This window comes from Macrotis lagotis, chromosome 1 (genome assembly GCF_037893015.1).
Source record: "Macrotis lagotis isolate mMagLag1 chromosome 1, bilby.v1.9.chrom.fasta, whole genome shotgun sequence".
In the NCBI taxonomy this organism is placed as follows: Eukaryota; Metazoa; Chordata; class Mammalia; order Peramelemorphia; family Peramelidae; genus Macrotis; species Macrotis lagotis.
This window is the reverse complement of record NC_133658.1, coordinates 656,695,104-656,719,590: the sequence shown is the minus strand read 5'-3', so window position 1 is coordinate 656,719,590 and position 24,487 is coordinate 656,695,104. Positions and strand designations below refer to the sequence as shown.

General features: G+C 35.1%; 1 pseudogene; it reads left to right on the top strand.

Annotated features, from left to right (window-relative positions):
- The first annotated feature begins 14,631 nt into the window (after positions 1–14,631).
- Positions 14,632–16,496, top strand: LOC141507617 (DNA-directed primase/polymerase protein pseudogene; annotated as a pseudogene).
- Positions 16,497–24,487: the final 7,991 nt, after the last annotated feature.

Sequence of the window (24,487 nt, the reverse complement as noted above, 5' to 3'; positions counted from 1 at the left end):
GTAATGCCCCATAGAGCCCAACCTTGGAATCAGAAGGACCTGAGTTCAAATGTGATCTCAGACACTTGATACTCACTAGCTGTGTGAACTTGGGCAAGTTACTTAAACCCATTAATAAATCAATACATAAATAATCATTAAATAAATAAATATTATTCAGTCAAACAGTCATCCATGAATTCTACCATTCCTTGGCACTTTTTTTCCCCTAATGGTTAATTTGGATACTAAATAATCCATTGTGAGTGTAAGCATCAAGCTGGTCTGCGGTACTAAGAGGGGGCTAAAAATTCTTCTCTCTATCTGTATTCACTAGAATTTTGGGGTGGAGCATCCCTTTTGGATCACTCGGTCTAGTGCCTTGATGATACCTAAAAAGGAAACAAGGCCTTAGAAGGACAAGGTCACACAAGAAGTGCAATCTTATCTGGTGCCCTTCCCTTTACATCATTCCCAATTAGGCACTTAGGCACTGTAATACATGTGAAATTAGTGCATGCTTAACTCTGTGAAATACCTACCATATCCAAAAGTTGTGACCAACAGTGAGAATTCTCTCTGTCCAGAAAAGCTTTTTTTTTCATGGATAGAGTAACAGACTAGGAGTCACAAAGACCTGAGTTCAAATCCAGATTCAATGACTTATTTCTGTGTAACCCTGGATAAATCATTTCTCTGCCTCAGTTTCCTCATCTATAAAATGTGAATAGTAATACCTTTCTCACTGGGTTTCTGTAAGTATAAAATGAGATTGTATTCATAAAGCTCTTTGCAAATCTTAAAGAGCTATATAAAGCTAGCATTATTATGGTGAAAAATATTAAATTGTGGAATTAGACAAGGGAATTGATTTAATGAGTCACCCTTCCTAATTGGGAAGTTAACAGGCTAATAGGTGCTCCTGCTGTTTCCCCATCATTAAAATGAGGGAATAAGTTCCCTTCCAGCCCCCAAGCTCAGCTCCCATGATGCTATGAACTGTTTCAGTAAAAGGAACCACCACTCCACAGAATTCTTGGGAGGATTAGAGTTGCAGCTTTTTCTTTGTTACTATAGGAAGAAATGGTTCTTTGTGTCAATGCACTTGTCTAAATGAATTTCAAATTCAGCGACCAGGCACCAGTTTTCATATCTGAGCGACTTGGGTGGGGACCTGCACTAACCACTCTGAATGTGATTGATGCCCTGACTGATCAGATTGGATCTTCCTCAGTAATGCCCCATGCTCTGGGAGCTCCTCTAAGCTGGAGGCCAGTACGGCTGTCTGTGACACAGTGATTGTAATGAAGAGAGATATAGGCTTTTCATGCCTTCCAAATCATCCATCCTTTCCTCACAACCCTGTCCAGCCCCACTCAGACCCCAGGCCCTTACAAAACAGTTAACATTCATTTTTTGTTTCCTATAACAAGAAAAGATCTGTTCTGCACAGAAGATTTCTGGTATAATGTATGAGACACTGACCCCATGACAGGGTTCTAATATAATTCCTTTTTCCCCCTGTTCTACCAAAATGATTGATGTCGATTTAAATGTTTTATCTGGCGGCTGCTCATGCCGAGGAGTGGCAGCTGCCCACTGCACAGTTATGAAGGGTCTGCATTCTGACTGAAGAAACAAGAGGCCCCAGCAGTTCACTCTGAGCATTTCCTTCCTCCCACTGGAGGACCGCTTAGGCCGGCAAGGGTGTTTCCTGAAAAACACACTTTAATGAATAGCCTGTTTTCTGACAGCTGTAGTTTAATTACTTCTTTTTAAATCTGATTTGTAAATGAGGATCAACCATCCAGTCATTTAATGGATTGTCGTAGATTCTATTTAGCAGAATTTTCATGGAACTAATTTATATTTTAAGGTAGGAGATTGTTCTTTTGGGGAGGGGCTTGTAAGAATTATTTTTAATACCCACAGCTAGCTGGTATACTAGAATAATATCTGTCTTTTAAAACCATGTCCCCTAGAAAAGACACAGCAGAAAATCAAAGACTTGAATTGAATGTGCCAAGTTTTGCATAGTAAAAAATCATTAAGTGCCAGCCGACTGGATTTCTTGGGCTCTATGGTCTTTATTCAACATAGCTGTACGTTTCCTTCCTCTCAAGATAGGCTAGTTCAGCCTATCTGAATCCCAGAACACCTGAATATTGTGTCCAAAATAAGACTCTTGAAATCCTTCCTGGCCTGTCACTTTTCTTTATTACAAACACATTTTTCCTCTTGTCATAGAGGTTTAAATTAATCCAAGACTGAATCAAGAGTGCCACCAAGTGGCAATATACAAAATAATTCTAAATGAATTCTTGTTTTTCAAATATACTGTATTATGTACATATTACATGTGTGTATAAATATGCAGGTATTCATATGATACCCACATTGTGTCATCTCTACATTTGTACAAACATGGATGGTGTCACGGCATGTTTTAGCTTTTTTCGTTGTGTTTGCAACCTTAAATGGTAAAGTCTTATTTATGCTGTTTTAAAATGATTTAAATTTTATATGCCCGAATTATCCCCACAGAAAGCATATTTCAAGAATCGATTAGATTCACCAACAAATTTACTGCAATGGATATTTTCAGTGAAAACATATAGCATTTATATAATGAGAAATGTTTAAAAATTCCATTTCTCAGGTTAATTGCAAGTGCTGCTTGCCTTAGTAGAGAGACATCTTGAAGTAAGTGGATATGAGAAGCAGCATGAAGTAGTAGAAAAACAGATATGTGGCACAGTGGATAAAACTCCAGATCTGGAGTCAAGAAGATATGAGCTCAAATCCAACCTCAGACACTAACTCTGCAACCCATGGCAAACCCTGTTTATCTCAGCTTACTCATCTATAAAATGATCAGGAGAAGGAAATGCCAGACTATTCAGTCTCTTTGTCAAAAAACCAACAACAACAAAGGGATCCTAAAGAGTCAGACAAGAGTGAAATACCTGAACAATAACAACTGAGATAGTGGATATGGCAATAAGTTCAAATCACGCAATCCATAATGACTTTGAGAAATTAGTCTAACCTCTGTGCTTTGGTTCTTTCGTTATAAAATAACCCTTGTAATCAATGAAATGTTCATGTCATATTTTCAGATGCAGAAACCTAGAAGAGTAGAGATATTTTGTAGAGCTTGTGAAATTTACTGCCAGAAATGTTAAGTTCTGTCAGATAGAGTATAGGGAGAAAAAAAAAGTAATGTAGAATCACAATAGCCCTGCTAGCTCCAACTCCATGATGAGACTTAACTAATCTGTATCTCCTCGATTTGCAAAGAAACATATGAAATTGTTTTTAAGGGACCAAGTTCTAAAAGGTAAATAATAAATAGAATAAAGATAGAGAAATAGAGAGAGAGAAGACTTTATAGCAAATTCGTTTTACTATCAAAGAAGGTAAATTCATCACATTTGTCTCAATCTCTGATGTGTTTATAAAAGAGGAAGGAATAATATTATGGAGAGAACAAAAATGAGCAAAAGCAGTTGATTTAGACCAAGTATACATTAAGGAGATCTGTACTAAAGGAAATACAATTGTGACAGCCTTAAGGAACCAATTCACCAGATACCTCAGAAGGAATTAACAAGGGTACTGAGGGGGAAAAAAAAACTCAGACTATTAAAACAAAAACAAACCAAAAAAGGTGATTAACTACTGATGTATATACCTTCATTTCAAATCTATACCATATTCTCTAAAGAAAAATTTATATATTCACTGAAGAAATTCTTGATAAAAATATCAGAAAGGAACAGTCTTTCAAGAAATATTCTTCTGCCTGATTCAGGGGGGAAAGCATGACAAAACACTATCTTAAAGGTTTTCTTCTGACAATATGTCTCTTTGCATATATCAAAATTATGCACAATTCCTTGAAAGATGCAACAATAAAAATGGATTTATTCACCTCTGATGATTAATATGAAGTGAGTAATAAAATAGCAAAATGTTTGCTTGCCAAATATATTTGTCACTGCCATAGAGAAGTTCTAGCAGAGTTCAAGTTGAATTCTAGTTGAATGAGAGCAACTAGAATTGTGTAATGTCTTTCAGAAACTCTTTTTTCAGATGACATTGTGCTGCTTGCATCAAACTTCAGAATATTGCAGAATCATCTGAATAAGACCAATAACTACTCAAAAAGGAAACAAATAAAAAAATCAGTGGATGACAAACATCTATCCTCCAGGGTAGGTCAGTTCATCAGTGAATACACAGTGACAAAGAGAGCAACAGATAGTGACAGGCAGAGAGAAACAGAGACAGAGATCTAAAAGACCTTGGATGGACACTGCAAAATAGATTTTAAAAAATTGGGCTCAGGCTTTTTAAAAATCTTTTTTATGAGACTGGGTTTTCCTAACTTATACAGTTAGATCTATAACATCCACTCAAAATCCTGATCCCACTTATGGGAATGAAAGCTTTGACCCACATTTCTTACCTGGGCCAATTCACCCCTTCTTCAGATACCAGATTAGCTATAGTCTTACTGCAGTTCAGAATTTCTGAGCTTAAACAATTCACCATCCTCAGTCTCTCCTTTAGCAAACATATAGCACCACACGTATCCTGAGTCCAGAATTAAACAGAAGGATCAACTAAAGAACATTCAAGAAATTGCTAGGTTCTATTATTTTAGAAACACCATGTTTCTAATAGCAGCATTCTACCAATATTATTATATAAGCTATAAATCATAGAATATTAAAGTCTCTAAAATATTAAAAATTATTACCTGTCAGAAAGGCAATGAAGAAATACATAGTGGGTCTATCCAAGTTACTACTCATAACAAATAAATACTTCAAGGAAAAATGACTATTCATTATTGCTAAAGCACTTTAAGGTTTATAAAGTACTATACATGTATGTAATTTTATTTGATGCTTATAAAAACACTGAGAGGTAGGTGTTATTATCTCATTTTATAATTGAGGAAACTGAGGCATACAGGGATTAAGTGACTTGGCTAGGATCAAATAGCTAGTAAGTATGTGAGACTGGGATTTGAATTCAGTTTTTCCAGAGTATAGGCTTAAGACCTTATCTAATGTGATACCTAGTTGCCTCAAGAACAAAAGGATGGACAGGTATGGAAAATTGAGGTTTGCATGTTATAGGGAACATTCATAACAATAAGATAACTGACTCATTAAGTATTTGAGTTAGTTCCCTGAAGCCATAAGAGCAACAATATTCTTATTCATTTTCTTTCCTCTCTTTTCACAAAATTTAGTCATTTTCATCAAGACTTTTAGCAAAATTTTCTGGTTTTGTTTTCTATCCCCTGGGGAAGGAGTTAATGAGCAGAGAAGTGTCTAATTATCTATAAATTGTCTAAAGGCCACCTACCCAAAGGAAAGGAATGAATGGATTAAAATCATTTATTAAGCACTGGCTATATGTGCCAAACATTGTGATAAGGACTGGGGGATTCAATCAGAAAAAAGTAAGATAGTCCTTGCTCTCAAGAAGCTCATAATCTAATTGATTGACACCATTCATAAAAGAAAATCCAATTGGAGGGAAGGTGGAAAGTTTCCGAACTCTTAAAATTATACCTATTAGAAGATAGCAAGACCCAAAATAACTTGATTCCAGGAATTAGTGGTGAGAAACAACCGGGCTAGAGTAAGGGAAAATATTAAGAACTAGATGAAATTAAGAAGTGGCATAATAGGTAACAAGGTCTAGTGATCCTTCATATCATAAGAAAAGAGTTGTTGGGGTGGCTAGGTGGCACATTGGATAGAGCACCAGCCCTGGAGTCAGGAGTACCTGAGTTCAAATCTGGCCTCAGACACCTAGCTGTGTGGCCTTGGGCAAGCCACTTAACCCCACTGCCTTGCAAAAACCTTAAAAAAAAAAAAAAGAGTTGCTGACTTCCATCTCATCCAAGATTTGTGAGCACTTAGCAGGAATCATATCTTCTTGACACCTTTTCTCCACTCCAGTCTTGGAAGAGAAAAGAAAAAAACTAAACCAATCAGCTCCTATATAACTAAGAGATAGCTATGAATAATATATTTTACAACAAAAAATGTCTTAATCTGCAGTGATGGCAGAGGGCTATTCTGTGCTAATGGCTACACAGTTCTTCCTATTATCATTCTATAACTCACAGAAGTGTGGGCATAGAAATCTGAAGAGGAAACCATTCAGAGCACTAAGCTAGTAGGATAAGAAGTCCCAGGAAGACTCCTGGTCCAACACTCCAATTTCTTAGTTCTGTAACTATGTGCAAGTCACTCATCCTCTCCTAGCTGAAGTAAAAGGAAATTACTGATGACAATATTTTAGTACCTATCTTACAAGATTGTTATAAGGAAAATGCTTTATCAATCTCAAATGCTAATTAAGTGTGAACTGTTATTATTACTCACAAATACCACCAACCCCCTTTTCTTGATTTTATAATCAACATAATAAAAATAACAAAATGTAGTATTTTGTTTTATATTGTTTTATATATGCTATCTTATTTGAACCTCACAACTCTGTGAAATAAGTGTGATTATTATCCTCATATGACAGTTGATGGAATTGAAACACAAAAAAATATATGTGACATGGCCTAACTTTGCACAACTAATAAGTGTCTCAGACAGGATTAGAAATCAGGTCAGGGGCGGCTGGGTGGCGTAGTGGATAAAGCACCAGCCCTGGAGTCAGGAGTACCTGGGTTCAAATCCGGTCTCAGACACTTAATAATTACCTAGCTGTGTGGCCTTGGGCAAGCCACTTAACCCCATTTGCCTTGCAAAAATCCTAAAAAAAAAAAGAAATCAGGTCATCCTGTCTCCAAGTTTCACACTTTATCCACTGCAAAAGACCTTGTATTGGAGGTGATGACAAAGATAAAGAAAGAATGGCTCAGACCTCAAGGAGTTTATGATCACATTGCATATTTTCTTCATTTGCTCTTGGAAGACAGGTTAAGAGAATGAATAAGCCACATCATATGATAGAGAGATAGTATATGATAGTATATTAAGGGTATATACAAGAATGGAGAGAACCAGGGTTTAATCCCATGTCACTAGCTATGAGGAACTATAAGTTCCTCAAATCTAACGTTTCATTTTAGAGGAAAGAAACCTGAGGCTCAGAGAAAGGAGAGTCATGCAGACTGGGACAAAAATCAGTCTTTGTCTGACTCCTCTTCCAGCACAATTTCCACCATACAAAAGAGGTATCATTTAGTTTCTTTTTATAAAGGAGTAACTTATGTTTACATTTATGTGTTTATTTATAAATCAAGGTGTTTTTTTTAATTTAATGGTTCCTATCAGTTAAATCTCAAATATTCCAAACTCCCAGGAAATGGTCCTCAGAAAATGGAAATGGGACTTAATTGACAAAGCAAAAACAAAAAACACAAGACAAAACAATAGGAAAAGTAGTGTTCTGAGTTTGGAGATAGGAAGGAAAGCTTTTTTTTTTGTCTTAAGTAGTGCTTTGCAACTATAATTCTTTTGATGCCTAGCCCTAGAATTTAGGTCATATACAGCCATTATGGGAAACTAATCTAAACATGCTTTATTTTACTTGTTAGGAAAACTTGTTTATCCCAAGTCCAAATTCCCAAGAGTGAAATTGACCAAATAATTACCCTGTATGAACTTAGATATTTTATGATCAAAGGCCAAAATAAGGTAATTATCTGACCAATAGTACAAGGGCAAATAAAACATGATTCTGTTTCTGAATTGCTTTCATATGAGCTTCAGAAGACAAAATGTTATGTATATAAAAATCAGTATGAGTCACAGTAATGTTTGCATTTTTAATCTCTTAGTGTTTATGCCTTAAATAATATCATAAAAGTTTATCTTTGTAAATAAAGGAAGAGTATCTAATCCTAGAATCTTCCATTTATGGAGGGACCTTAGAATCTAGAAATTTGGAAGGGAGCACAGATTACCTAGTGTAACCATCTTGTTTTACAGGGAGGAAACAGAGGCCAACAGAGAGGAAGTGACTTATTCAAGGTCATACATCAAGTAAAATGGCACTTTTACATCAATTTAGCTCATTTTTCCCACAAGGAATTTGTAAGTCAAATAAGATATTTTTGTGTTACATCTTAAGGAATTCAAGGCTCCATGAGGTAAAAGTGATTCACCTTAAGGTTATACAGTTAGTGAATACCAATAGCTTCAAGATTCCAGGTAGCTGCCACTTGGGCAGCCAGGTAGAGCAGCAGATAAAAGAGTTAGACCTGGAGTCAGGAAGACTTAAGTTGAAATCCAGTGTTAGACCTTACTATATGACCCTGAGAAAGTCACTTGACCTTTGTCTGAACTTCAAAATGAGGATAATGATAACACTTACTTTCCAAGGTCATTTTGGGAACAAATGAGATTTTTGTTAAGTATTTAGCACATTGTCTGGCATGTAGTAATAAATAAAGTCCTTAATAAAGGACTTGTTACCTTCCTTCCTTCAGAGGTCTTCAGATTCCTGGTCCATGATTCTTTTCATGCACTTTTCTAAAGTAATTCAATTAGACATAGCATCTTTCCTTCAGTTGTTTAAAAATTTAAACAAAAATTTACTGTCAGTTCTTTACCTCCTGCATCCATTAAAAGAAACTAATAATCAGGTCTAATTATTAAAAACAAAAAAAAAATCTGCCTTTAAGATAGAAAATCAGAACCATAGAGATTTCATATATTGCCAGTATATTGCCAGTAGTCACAAGCAGAAACCCTGAGAATCTTTCCCTCTCAAATTAATTTTTTTGATTATGCAAAAAAAGATCATTCTTTGCTTCATTTCTTTCTTACCTGACTTAATCACCAAATGAGCTTTGCCACAGTAAAATTAAGACCTGGCAAAGACCTTAGTTTAAAAAGGTCAAGGTCTCCCACTGCAACCAGGGTTATCTCCAGTTGTCCACTGGACCCAGACAACTCTGGAGGAGAAAGTGAGGCTGATGAGTTTGCATAACACCCCATCACCCAAATGCAATCATTTGCATGTATCTCATCCCTGATGTCTTGGTCCTCTTCAAGAAGAAGAACAAGCAACAATAGCAACAATAGTCATAGCTATAGGTAAGTACAATTAAGGGGAAATGCCATTCCAAAAAGGAGTTAACATATACACACAATGACAAACATTGCTAGTGACACAAATAGGGCTATTCTCTCTCAGTCTCATCACAGTCACTACTTCTGATAAATTTGAGGATCATATGAAAAGATTCTACAGGAGGAATGAGAGAGAAGTGTCTAAATTCAACTTCATTTATTGCAGATTTTTGCTAGGGCAGATCCTGTCTATTCCAAAAGAAAATCTACCTTGTTCACTTTTTAATTAACTCTGTTTTGACTCTTGGAAAAAACTTGAATAAAAGGTAAAAAAAAAACCTGGGGTGGAGGAAGAGGGAGCCAGGAGGCAGTAAACCAAATGTTTCATTCAAGGTAAGTATGCACAAAGATACTTTAGAGGAGTTCATTATTTTATTCAAAAATCCATTCTCCAAAGAACTGGAAATGAAGTACATGTCCATCAAATGGAGAATAACTTAAAAAAAATGTATGTAGATGTAATGGAATCTTATTATGCCAGAGGGAATGATGACTTTGAAGAATACAAAGAATTATGAGAAGACAAATGAGCTAATACAAAATAAAAATCAGCAGAATCTCTCCCCAAAATAATATATATATATATATATATATATATATAATATATATATATATATATACTACAATAATATAAATAGAAAGAACAACATACAAAAATAGAATGCAAAATTTTTAGAGGAAAATAAACAATACAAAAATTCCCTCCCTTCTTTGCAGAGGTACAGTAGTATAGGTAAGAAGCATTCCATGCTATCAGACTCAATTTATATATTGATTTTTTGATGGTTTTTATTATTTTTTGCTATAAGATATGGCTTTCTGAGAAGAGGAGAAGAAAGGTTATATTTGGAAATAAATGAAGTAAAAACAAAAGGTATCAATTAAAATATTAATTGTATCATTTCTCAATGCAGACATCAATAACAAATACAAATCTATGTCCCATGTTTCAGAAAGAACTATATAGCAAGTGAACACATACAAGATGCTAAGTTCCACACTATTTTGCAACTCTGGGTATAAAACTAACTGGGTCAAATTGCCTTTTGCCAACTATATATCCCCAGTATTTATTTCCTAAATTGTTAGGCAAAAAGCAATTTTCTTAAGTAGATAGGAAGGTTTTTAGCCACTGTAAAAGGAAAGCTTAATTCCTCCTGGTACTCTGAAGCTTCCAAAAATAGCATTACAAATAAGCCAATTGAGTCTGGGTTCAGAAAAATTTCCAGACACTTTCGTTCTCACAGACACCATCATAGGATGTAACTCACCTGAGTGCTTGAGGAAGAAGGGATTAAAGGGATCATCTGCATGGCATTCAATTATGTGAGCTATTCACTATACAAAAGGAATTGTCAAAATGGATACAACATTGGGCTTTTCTAGGGAGGAAAATGCATTAACCAAATAGTTTAATCAAAAAAATAGAAATGCCCTTTTTCCCTGTTCCTTTAGGAATAAATTGAATTGGTCATTTAAATCAAAGAATAGTAATCAAATTATGTTGATCCTTTTCATCTTCTTTTGTACTCTGAAAATAATAAGACATAAAGTAAGCAACAGAATTTTAATATTTATTTAACTTTTATAAAGGTTGTCTCTTTCACTAAAACAAAAACGTCTAGGTCAAAGACATATGAGATACCAGTTTTCTAGCCTACTTCCCAGTTTGTTTCTGAAAGATGTTCATAAGTCAAAAAAAAAATGTTTATTACATTCTTTACAAATTGCTTCCCTTTGAAGTAACCCTCACTAAAACAAAACAAAATTGCTGTCTTCTTGTGAGACAGAACTTATCAATCCCTCATCTTTTTTGACCTAAGATTGCTTTCTACTCTTCTGCTTATTTCCTAATGAATTGAGCATCTATTTTATTAGATGCCTGACCTTTTCTGGGTAAGACCATTATCAGTAAGTTTGAACCCTTTCCCCTCCATTCAATTAAATCTAATTTTTCCATGAATTTCTTTTACATAACTTGGTAACAATAAATTTCTTTTGAAAGACTATTCAATATTAACTACTTTATTTCTTAAATTCTATGAAATTGGCTCCCAGATGTTCAAAGATTTCATATATGGTAAACAGAGAAGTATGTAAACAATCTAGTCCTACACTCAGCTTCTGGGGATATGCAAGTTTCTTCTATTCTGCATAAATTACTCTTTAGAAAAATATTGTGGAAAATATACAGCATAAGGGATGTGATATTTCTTCATTCCATTTAGCTAGTAATATTCTCTTCTCGTTCTTGCAGCCTGTTGCAAAATACCTGATTAGTTTTTGAGCAGTGCTTTGAATAGGAAATGCAATTTCATTTGGCAATTAGTAGATTAAAATTTTATTTCAGACATCTACTTCCTCTAAGAAGAGAGACAGTAGATAGAATTTGTATATAGAATTTGGTCTGCACTATTAGACATGATCCCTGTGACAGTAAGCATTGTTTAAATATTTTTCTTTCTTACAAGGGAGACTTTCATGGAAAAGGGAAGAGAAGGTTAAATGTAATAACTTGACATAAAGAAAAAAGGCAATATTTTTTTAAGTTGGTTCAATGCTCCTTACACTCACTTCCAAATAATTAATGAGTGAAATTAGAAAATATAACCTCTTTTTAGGAATAGAAGAGTTGTGGGGTCATCTTCTCAGTTTCTAACAGAGACCCATAGAACATTTTTTGTTTTAAGCATTCTCCAGAGAGAAAAACCAATTATTTTGTCTTTGGCCAACACCTATCCTTTTATACAAAGAACAGGACCTGTGGGGTTTCCTTGCTTCAGGGGATGTTTTCCCTGTTGCAAGAAAACAGGAAAAGAAAACCTTGGGAAGTTTCCTGAAGGCCATGGAACATGAGGTCAGTAAATAACGCCAATTCACAGAATTCAAAGCTAAGACCTTTGAATTAAAGGGGAAAGGGGAGCATCCTTTAAAATACCATCTATACCCTGTTTGAATGATCATTAAAACGAGAAAAGAACTGAAAAGTTAAGAGGATCCTTGACTTACTTTAAACTCTGTTGTCAAAGGTGGAAGAAAGTAGCATTTTGTTTCATGAGAGAAAAGTGATAGAAAAAGGGAAGGATTTCTTTGAATAGTACCTTTACTCCTAAACTTTCAGTCAGGATTAGGATGAGTTTCAATGTATCATATCAAGTTATGAAAAATGTTGGCTAGTTTTCGTTTTCTAGAATTTGACATGATGAAGCTGAAACTCACTATCATACTATTATTCTCTGAAAAATAAAATTGAATAATAATGGTATATATTGGCTCCAATACCAAAATGACCTTTATATGCCCATCTCTCCTAGAGAAGCCATCTTATAAAACCAGACAGGTTGATAGTGAGCCTTTGATAAAGACATTCAGTCTGGCAAAGGATCTTGTCCTTCTTTCTTTTCAACTTATAGAAGTGATTAGGTAGTTTCAACTTCTAGGCAAATTCGATCTAGAGGAAAGAATACAAGATTCAGAAGATCTTTCAATTCCAAATCTAACTCATTATGTGACTTTAACCAAGTTGTCTAAAACTTTCTTCACTGAGCAAAATGCTTAAGCATCCTACCTCCCTGAATTGTTGTGTGGCACAAAATGAATGATGGATAGACTATGTGGATTGTAAAGCACTCTACAAATTCAAGAAGACATCAAGACGAATATTGCCAGGCTGTGTATCAGGTGAGTCTCCACTATCAAAGGCCTTTAGAATAGAAATTCTAGCAGGTCCTTCTAAGCTGGCAAGGGACTACATTGTTATCTTTATTTTAAAGACTAACATGGATAAGTTCAAAGAAGTTCATTATCAGAAGGATGGTCACCAGGTGATGAATGTTTTCATTATAATGACTCATGAAGTTCATGCAATCAGATTTGGAAGAAGATTGTAGAAATTATCTCATCCAAAAGTTTCATTTCACGGGGAAGAGATTAAAATTTACAAAGGCTAAATTGACTTGTCTAAGGTCATTCAGGAAGCAAGTAGAAGAGTCAGAATTTGAACCTAGCTCAAAAAAAATAGTGTTCTATCTACTGAACTTGTCTAACTTCCTATATTATAAGGCATGGAGTGGGTGGAGATAAGATTTTATTCTGAATTGGCAGAGTTCCTACACAAATACAGATTTTTGAAGTATTTTTCTTACTATATTTTTATTACCAAGTGTCTGTGAAACATTGAGTAGTATCTTCATGAAAGCTAAAGTATCTAAAATTGCAAGACTACTAACTTTTCCAAATAAAGAAAATATATCTTTCTTTGCCTCACATTTATATCAAAGCCTTGTTAAAGTAAGCAGAGCCTGAAAGGAAAAAAGAAAGGGTTATTTCAGTGACTTGAGATTCAATGACCTGGCTTTGTTAACACTTGGTCCGTTTAGTCATTTTAAGTTAAAAAATTGCTCCACAGGGTTGAGTGAGATGAAGGAGTGTTCATAGTTCACAAAAGTGAAGGTCTTCTCAGAACAGAGATTAAAAAGAATGACCTAAAGGAAAACTCCAGAAGTGAATGTCATTTTCTGCTGACTATTCATCATCTTTGCATTTCTGACATTTTCTAAAAAGATAGAAGCAAGAATTGCTTGACATTTTGACATGCCAGCATTAACTTTTCAATAACATATTTTCATTATACCCTTGGAACAGTTTTAACCCTTTTCATTGAAAAAATGGCATGGTAAAACCATGCTCAAAGAATAGAATGATAGAGCATATTGGTCCATGCCAGAATCTTCACTAAATTTTCTGTCTAAGCTCTCCAAAGGAGCTGGGAGCTCTGGATGTTCAATCTCCTAAGGCTACCTTCTACCTACTTAGTATGCATTTTGTATGAATCTAAATATTTACATGTTGCCTCTTCTGTTAGAAGGTAAGTTCCTCGAAGGCAGAGACTGTTTTTTTCGCTTTCTTTGAAGTTCCTATGCTTAATTAACACAGTGCGTGGAACATAATAGGCAAATATTTTTTAAGGTTTAGACCAATACCTCACATGAGATCCCAAGATTAATTTCAAATAAGAACATTAATTAGATATGAAAGGGCACATCATAAATAAATTAGAGGTTTAAGAAAAAATTATAGGTCCTTTTGGACCTATAAATAGGGTAATTGGTTAAAATAGAAAAAACACAAGATAAAAGGAATGCTTGTGAGTACATAAAATTTAAAAGGTTTTGTGCAGGGAACGGCTAGGTGGCACAGTGGATAAAGCACTGGCCCTGGAGTCAGGAGGACCTGGGTTCAAATCCAGTCTCAGACATTTAATAATTACCTAGCTGTGTGGCCTTGGGCAAGCCACTTAACCCCATTTGCCTTGCAAAAACCTAAAAAAAAAAAAAAAAGTTTAGTGCAAAGAAAACCAATGTAGAAAAAATTAAATGGAAAGTTAACTTTGGAAAAATCTTTGCAATGAACTTCTCTAATAAAATTCTCATTTCCAAAATATTTAAGACATTTATTCAAATTTAAAAGAAAACTTCATTTCGGCTTTCCGGCCCGGCACGCTCCATCCGCGCACCTCTCCGAAGTCCCCCATTTCCTCAGAAATTATGTATCAGTTGAGGATTTCCAGAATTGTCATATATTAGGATTTGTATTTCCGTGGTTTCTGAACCAATGAAAAGAAAATGGGAAGAAAAATTGAAAAAGATTGGAGAAAGAGCATCCCAGTATGAAAGGAGACCACTGGTCTCAGTCTATAGGCCCCAGCTGTCACAGCCAGAAGACCCGTCATCTGTTTCATCGCCAAGCTCAAGCTTTTAACTTTGTCAGAACCTGTAAAGAGGAAGTACATGTATTTGTTTTGGAACATAAAGTGGGTGATGGACAACGTGTATACCTTGTAACAACTTATTCTCAACTTTGGTTTTACTATAAGTCCAGGAAGAATCTCATGCACTGCTATGAAGTTATTCCTGAAAATGCTGTTTGCAAACTTTATTTTGATTTGGAGTTTAGTAAACCTGCCAATCCAGGAGCAGATGGAAAAGAAATGGTTGCACTATTAATTGAGCATGTTTGTACAGCCCTTCAAGAATTATTCAGTGTTAATTGTTCAGAAGAGGATGTTCTCAATTTGGATTCTAGCACAGATGAAAAATTTAGCCGACATTTAATATTTCAGATCCATAACATTTCATTTAAAAATAATATCCATGTTGGTAATTTTGTTAAAAAAATTTTGCAGCCTGTGATTGCATTAGAAGTCAATAAAATTAATAAGAAACCAGAAGTACCAGGACACACATTTTCCTCAACTTCGAAAACAATAATGAAATCAGAAACTTCTTTGGCAAATGTATCTGAAGATAAAAATACTGAAAACAGTCGACCCTTTAACTAAAGTAGGATAGAAGCCATGAGGACATCTAAGCAAAGTGGGCCAGATCTTTCGATCTTTCTTTTTTAATTGTGAAGAATAAAGGAGGAGATGATCAGCTTTTTGTAGATGTGGGTGTTTATACAAGAAATAGAAACTTCCGGCTGTACAAATCATCAAAATTGGGTAAATGTGTGCCTTTGGAAATAGCTGAAGATAACAAATTTTTCCCAAAATAATCAAAGACTGTTTCTGAAGAAAACCAATTTTTCCTTTCTTCATTGGTCACCAACATCAGATTTTTCAGACACTTTACGAATCCTTACCTGTGATGTATCCCTAAGTAACCCAAAAAGGACTGAATGTTTTCACAATACCTGCACTAAAGTAGGTGTTATTGAAGGCTCCCAGTGTTCACCATATCCTGAAATTGATAACTTTGTTCTTTCTTTGGTGAATAAAAATGGTGTTAAAGGAGGAATTCATGGTTGGAATTACTTTTTCCCAGAAGAATTGCTTGTTTATGATATTTCTAACTATTGCTGGTGTGGAAATATTAAAAGGGCCCACAAGAGTAATAACATAATGATTCTGGTGGATCTGAAAAATGAGGTTTGGTATCAGAAATGTCATGTCCCTGTCTGTAGAGCAGAAAACTTCAAAGCTTATTGTTTCCCATTACCAACTGAAGTGTGTCTCTTTTATCTGTTCAAAGAGGATGATGAAGACCACATTTTGAATGAAACTAAAATGAGTAACATTGGAACTTACCAAAACTCCTCAGGTTCTCAAGAATTATCTTCTAGTACTAGAGAGATGCCTTCAGATGCAGATTGGAATAATGGAATTGATGACACCTGTTTTATGGAAGCAATTGAAGACGCTGAGTTTGCTGAAGCTGCAGAGAAGAGTAGCCAGTTACACGTCATAGAGGATGAGATTCCTGATGCACTTCTCATAGAAGTGTTAGAGGAACAGAAAACAAATAGAAGTATAATTTGACATCAACTAGTGGCTAAAGGAAAATGTTGACCTTTTTTGTTGGCCTCACTGAATTCACAGTTTGTTGTGAGTTGTAATGGAGGAGATGTAATGGTATGATGGTAACTAGAACAGGACACTCAGTTGCAGAGGAGTTGCTGACCTCACTTGATAATTATCTAAGCCTGTTAATCTAATCTGGAACCTTATTATACTATTGATTTTTTTCCTTTTGTATATTTATTCTATTAAATTCTATTAAATGCTAAAAAAAAGAAAACTTCATTTCACAACCAACAAATTATCAGTGGATATGAATGGAAAGGAAAAAAGTCAAATTATCAACAGCTATGTAAAATAAATTCCCAAATCACTGATAATTAGAAAAATGAAAATTATGGAAATTTCAAGGTTCAATTATATTACCATGTTATGCAAAGATGACAATAAAAAACAAAAAGGAAAAATATTAGAGAGACTGGGGGAAAGCAGTACATTAATGCATTGCTAGTAAAGTTGTGAATTGATTTACCTATTCTGGAAAACAATTTGGAACTATGGTTAGCATTTCAAGGTTCGCAGAACAAAGAACATATATTATCTCACTTGATCCTCACAAAAACCCTGGAAGTTGGATGCTATTATTTATGCTAATTTACAGATGAGCTGAGACTGAGAGAAGTTAAGTGATTTGCCTGGAAATAGTGGAGCCAAGATGTCAGTGTGAAGGCAGCATTTCCTGGGAACTCCTTCCCCCCAAAATGCCAAAGGCCAACAAATTATGAATTTAGAGGGGCAGAACCCACAGAAAGAGTGAGTGATACATTTTCCCAGTCCAAGATAACTTAGAAGTTCCACAGGAAAGGTGTGTTTCACCAGAACCTAGAATTAGAAAAAGCCCCAGTTGCACAGCCCCAGAACAGCTTGAAGGGGTAGGGAGAGAATTCTGCTACACCAAAATGAGTGTGGAGTGATGGAGCACAAGCAGCAGAACCTGCAGCAAGAATCTAGAGAAAGCAGCCTGCACCCCCAGAGATGGTAAAAGGGTCAGGAAAGACTGCAGAGATTTCTCTGCTCTCCCTCCAAATAGGACTTTGCTGTTTGCCTACACTCAGATACAGGTTGAAGTTTGGGCTTCCATACTATGATAGCCAAGCAGGACATCTCCTTACAGCTCCAGGGCAAAGGGAAGTATAGGGGCCATCCACATATCAAAGCACAGGCAAGAAAGCATAAGACCTTAGAAAAATAAAGGTCCCAGTGGGGTGTCCCCCCCCCAAAAAAAACAAAGCCTTGGTAGTGCTGTGGATTGGTCTTGGGCTGAGGAAATGAATAAACAACAAAAAAAAAAAGAATCTGACTATAGAGAATTACTTTAAGCTCATGGAAGATCAAAACACATAATCATATGACAACAAAATCAAAGCTACCATATCCAAAACCTCCAAGAGAAATAGAAAATGGGCTCAGACTATGGATGAGCTCAAAAAAGACTTTAAAAAGCAATTAAGGGAGGTGGAGGGAAAAATTGGGAGGAGAAATGAGAGCGATGCAGAAAAATGATGAAAACCAAATTAACACCTTGGTGAAAGAAATACAAAAAAATACTGAAGAAAAGAATATGTTAAAAACCAGTTTAGGCTAATGGGAAAAAAAGCAAAACAAAAAAAGACAAATAAGGAGAAGAATGCCTTAAAAAGCAGAATTGACCAGATGGAAAAAAAAGATAAAAATGCCCTCTGAAGAAAATAACTCCTTCAAATGCAGAATAGAACTAAAGGAAGCTGATGACTTCTTTTGCAAGAAATCAAGAAGAAATAAAACTCTTCCAAAGAAGTCAAAAATTAGAAGAAAATGTGAAATATCTCATTGGAAAAAAACAACTGACCTCGAAAACAGATTCAGAAGAAATAATTTAAAAATTATTGGTCTATCTGAAAGCCATGATCAGGAAAAGAGCCTAAACTTCATTTTTCAAGAAATAGTACAGCAAAATTTCCCTGAGATATTAGAAGCAGAGGGTAAAATAGAAATTGAGGGATTTCACCAGTCACCTCCTGAAAGAGAGCCCAAAAGATAAACTTCCAGGAATATTATAGCCAAATTCCAAAACTCCCAAATCAAAGAGAAAATTCTAAAAGCTGCCAGCAACAAACAATTCAACTGTCGAGGCTCCATAGTCAGGATTACACAGGATCTGGCAGCATCTACATTAAGGGCTCATAGGGAATGGAATATGATATTCTGGAAGGCAAAAGTTCTTGGTTTACAACTGAGAATCAACTACCCAGCAAAACTGAACATCCTCTTTCAGGGGAAAAGATGAACTTTCAGTGAAACAGGGGACTTTAAAACTTTCCTATTGAGATGACCAGAGCTGAACAGAAAGTTTGATCTCCAAGTACAGGACTCTGGTGAACCATAGAGGAGATGGATGAGAAGGAATAACTATGAGGAACTTAATGATATTGAACTGTTTGTATTCCTGCATGTGAAGAAGATATTGATAACTCATATGAAATTTCTCATTTATAAGAACTGTTAGAAGGAGCATATATATAGACAGTGCACAGGAAAGAGCAGAATATAATGGCATAATATAGTAAAAAGATGAAGTCAATGATGATAAAGGGAAGTACTGGGAGGAAGGGAAAGGAGATGAAGAAAAAAGCTAAGAAATTTCACATAAAAGTCAAGAAAAAGTTTTTTCCAATGGAGTGGAAAGGGGGAAGGCAAGGGGAATGAGTGAACCTTCATTCTCATCAGAAATGGCACAGAGAGGAAATAACATACACACTTAATAGAGTGAGGAAATATATCTTACCCTAGAGAAAAATGAGAAGAAAGGGATGGGATAAGAGGGACTGGGGGAGGGAAAAGGGGAATAGGTGATAGAAGAGAGGGAAGACTGAAGAAGAGGGTACTCAGATACAGTACACTTTTGGACAGGGCCAGGATGAAAGGAGAGGGAGAATAAAATAAATGAGAGTGGGGAGTAATAGAGTGGAGCTACAGCTAGTAATAGCAACTGTGGGAAAAATATTGAAGCATCTTCTCTGGTGGATTTATGATAAAGAAAGCAACTCACCCCAGAGACATAGCCATTGGAATCTGAACATAGACTGAAGTACATTTTTTTCTCTCTCACTCACTATTCTTGAGGTTTCTCATTTTCTTGGGAGGGGAGGTTATGTTTACTCTTATAAAAAAATTATTGAAATAATAGTAACAATAAATTACAGTTCACTTGCAAAAAAAAGAAAGAAACCAGGAGGGATTGGAATTCAGGGAAGCCTGGAAAGATTTGCATGAACTGATGCTGAGTGAGATGAGCAGAACCAGAAAAACATTGCACACCCTAACAGCAACATGGGGGTGATGACCAACCTTGATAGACTCGCTCATTCCATAAATGCAACAATCAGAGACAATTTTGAGGTATCTGTGATGGAGAATACCATCTAGATCCAGATAAAGAATCATGGAGCTAGAAAAAAGACCAAAGACTATTACTTTTAATGGGGGGGGGGGGACTCACTATCTTACTATATAATTCTGCCATCTCTTATACTTTATTTTTCTTCCTTAAGGATATGATTTCTCTATTATCACATTCAACTTAGATCAGTGTATACTATGGAAACATTGTGAAGACTAACAAACTTCCTTCTTTGCAGGGAGGGGAGGAATATTAGGGAGAAAATTGTAAAACTCAAAATAAATACAATAAAATTAAAAAAAAAGAAAAGAAATACACAGCCAATAGTATCTGAATCTAAGTCCAGCACTCTCACCATCTAGGACCAAAAGTCACAATTTATGTTGACAGATATCTAGCCAATTGCACCAGAAATTCAAATTCTTGCTGTCTTGCTTTTGCTAGAGAGTTTAATTAAAATTTATATTCTTGTTAATATTTTACTAGTATTTCAATTTAATACAAAAGTTGGTTCAAGTTTTTCTAAATCACAGAATCTCAGAGTTAGAGAGACCCCAAAGGTCATGAGGTACATAACATGCATAATCTTTGCAACAAATCTAACAAGTGCCCATCCAGTCTTTGATTACAGTTCTCCATTGAAATGGAACCCACAACCTTTGAGGCAATCTATTCCATTTGGGTAGAGCAGAACATATTAAGGAACTTTGGTGTCTGGATCTTTTTTTCTACATATTTAGACTATATTTACTTCTCTGCATCTTCCATTCATTGATCTTATCATTACCTTCTGAATGCAAGTAGAAAAACTACTTGAGGTTGGTTATCATGCCCCATTCTTCTATTCACAAGAGTAGTCTTTTTCATACTAAATATCCCCAATTCCTTCATCCTCTCCTGATGTAGCATAATCTCAAGGTCGTTCACTATCATGTTGCCTTCCTCTAGCTAACCATCAAAATCAACTCATCAAAGTCTTTCCCAAAGTCTTTTCTAAAATGTGTTGCTCAGAACTGCACATGATATTCCAACGTTGCCCTAACAAAAATGATATGACTCCCACCTTTTCTGTCCTGAGTATAATTCTACTCCATATAAAGATCACAATAGAATTCTTGGTGGTTGTCTCATATTGATATCAGGATACATTAAAACCCGTAGTTTCTTAGGGGAACCCAGGAAGTCATTTAGGGGTTCTTTTGTTTCATTTGGTTTTGCAACTAAGTCTAAAATTTGGCATTTGTTCATATCAAATTTCACCTTTATTGCACCAAGTGTCAAGATCTTTTTGTATTATGACTGTAATTCATTATATCAGATATTCCAACTAGATTTGTACCATTTACAAATTAATAATCCTTTCATCAGTACCAAATTCATAATGAAATTGCTAAATAATATAGGACAAAGACAGATTCCTGGAGCATTTTATCTGAGAATTCCAGGAACTAGGTGGTACAGTGGATAGAGCATTAGGTATAGACTCAGGAAGACCCAAATCTATCATCCAACACTTACCAGACTTCAAATCCAGTCTCAGGAAAATGAGACAGGATAGGGAGTCAAATCCTTTGTGGTCAAAAATAGGGCAAAAAAGATATTGATTTGCCCAAAATCTCACATGCAGTCTATGTCAGAGGTAATATTTGAAGCTAGGTCTTTGACTCAGGTCTACCAGCCAATTCTCTATCTACTACACTACACTGCCAGAGAGAGAGAGAGAGAGAGAGAGAGAGAGAGAGAGAGAGAGAGAGAGAGAGAGAGAGAGAGAGAAGGAGAGAGAGAGAGAAGGAAAGAAACTAAAATGGATTCAAAATCATCATAACTTAAATTTTTTAATGTTATGAAAAACAGTGAGATTGCTGTATCCTTAAGTATACTAAGAAAAAAATTCAATTTTATCTCTCTCTATAGACATGATAAATTTTTTAGTTTTTTCTGCCTGAGTAGATGCCATATTCCTTCAACTTTTTAGCCTGAAAAAGAAGGTAAGAATTACAGAGTGACCAGTACATGAATAATTATGGGTAAGATTTAAATAGATCAGCAAATGCCAAATCATTCAAAATGATCTGTGCCATGAAAAGAATTTTATCTATCATGTTGTCATGAATTTAAAAGTAAAACTGGTATGAATATATACAGATATCTGGGGCCATAAGAAGAGTAGATTCAGTAGAGAGGAAAGAGTGGAGTCAGAAGGCAGGAAAATATCAGGAGAGGAAAACATAAAGCCTAAGATGTCCATTAATTAATAGTTCATATATGAGGTATCTACCTGCAGCTCCAATAAGGATGCTGTGTTCATCTACATTTGTGCAATTTACACAAAATTTCTTTTTCACCTGAAGAACAAATAATGACTTCCCACTGCTAAAATTTTCATGTTCAAGTAAAATACTAGTTGGTTCTACATGTGCAACAGAAAGAAACCTAAATCACTTTCCTTTAAAAAATAATAATAATAATTCTGGTAAGTTGTGTAAAACCTCTCCCCGGAAATCCCAAGCAAAATCTCATGTGCTTCCTATATTCTGATGGGTAGATCAACATTGAGTCTCTGTCTTCTTTTTTACATTATTTATTTATGCATATAGTTCCTTTACCATTCTTCTGGGATTGATGAATGAACATATTCTGGAAAATTATAGACAGTCTAAGTGATTTACTCCTTTGCTGTTAGAACAAATAAACTATTCATTGAATCAAGAAAATATTTGCATCAATAGTGTCTGATTTCCAGAAAGACCAACTTGCAAAAGGGAATCTGCTAAGAAGGTTTATGATGAACTTATTAGCATCAAACCATCACATTAAGGACTCCATTTATTTTGACCCATTGTTGTGAGGCTTATTCTTTAGCTCTCAAGTCTTTAACATTTAACACACCATTTCATGAAAAGGATAGTCCCTTTGCAGCCATTAGAACCTGGTTTTAAGGGCACAGATTCCACACCTACTTCAAGTCTGCCACATATGGAAATTCAGCAACATTTCCACCTTTTGACATTAATATAGAATTCTAAGGTGACAGCAGGTCATTTCAAATCTCATTCCAACTCCTTATCTATGTTATTTATTCTTTCTTTAGTCATTCTTGAAGGGTATCATTTATAATAAATAACTATTTTACAAAATTCAGTAATTTTGTTATATTCTTCTATTGCTGTTATCTATCACATGTCCACATCTAGTCTTGAAACCTTGTGAGAACTTGTTTGTAACACACAGACAAATATACTATTAAATTGAACAACAATTAATACTGACATAAAGAAAAAAATCTTCAGGAAAACATTCCAAACTCATGCTAAATCAGTTCCAGAAATGTAAGACATAAACAAAAATAATTTTATATAAGCTTTTCAAAGTCAAGCTTAAAAAATGCATTTCCATAAATGCAATTACTTTCTGGCCACCTTCTCATCAAATATCTTGTTGCCATAGCTAGAGACAAGATCCTGGAAAATTTAACCCTTTCAGTCCCTAAACTCTCTCCCTGGAAACCCTGAGACTCTACATTAGGGTGAATGTTCTAATTGGTGAATAACTCTTGTGGACCAATCAGTTCTATAATCATAGCCAAATCAATACTTCCATGACTATTGTAAAGGACATGCTAATCTATAAACCTGTGGCTCCACTCATCACCCCCTTCCCAAATCAAAATACCCCCCAAATAGGGTTTCATTCAAAAATACCCCAAAATTATCCTTAAGCATAAAAGACCTCTTTCTCAAGGTTTCTATGCCAGCTTGGTAAAAATGAAACTCTGAAACTCAAAAGATTCCACCATCCATTACTGAGAACAAGGAAATTTTTTTATTTAAGCAAAAAAGACCTTATGTGATTCAGAGCAAGCCCCATTTTCTCTTGTTTTCTTCCTGATAAACCTGAAGAATAGTTAATATAGATATATATCTGTATTAACTATTCTATAGTTAATATATTAACTATTAACTATAGAATATTAAATATAGAATATATTAACTAACTATTCTGTAGTTAATATATTAACTATATATATAGTTAACTATATATATATATATATATATCCTGCAGGCAAAAGCAATCATTAGGTCAATCCTCTGTCTTCTTTTCCCTAAATTTAAAAGGAAAGTCTCCATTCTTTTTTTAAGTCTTATTCCCTAATGCTTCAGTCATGCTAATAGATTTTGCTGTCACAATGACATACATAGGACTCCTTTCTCTCAGAATAAAACAGTTGTTGGCAACTGTCCATTTTCGGTTACTTCTGGGGATACTCTCTCTCCCACCCCCTGCCCCCTCCTCTGCATATGTGTGCGTGTGTGTGTGTGTATTTTCTTTTAACCTTTCCAATCATTCTCAGACATTTTGAGACACAAAATCTCTTCTCTGCCTCCTAACAAAATTTGCTCTCAAAAAAGGCTCTGAAACTCATTAACACTAAAATGTAAATGACAAATAGAACTTAGAATATGAGAATATAGGACATTATATTAGGTAAAAAATCTCTATTCACCTTGAGGAAAAGAAACTGAAGTCATAAGAATAGAATTTCAGAATTCAGGAAGTTGAATGAGGGGCTCTATTTGGGAAGAAAGGAGTATAGTCAGAACTGAAGAAATCTCATGAAATAAGTGGCTTCTAAGTCCTCCTACTCAT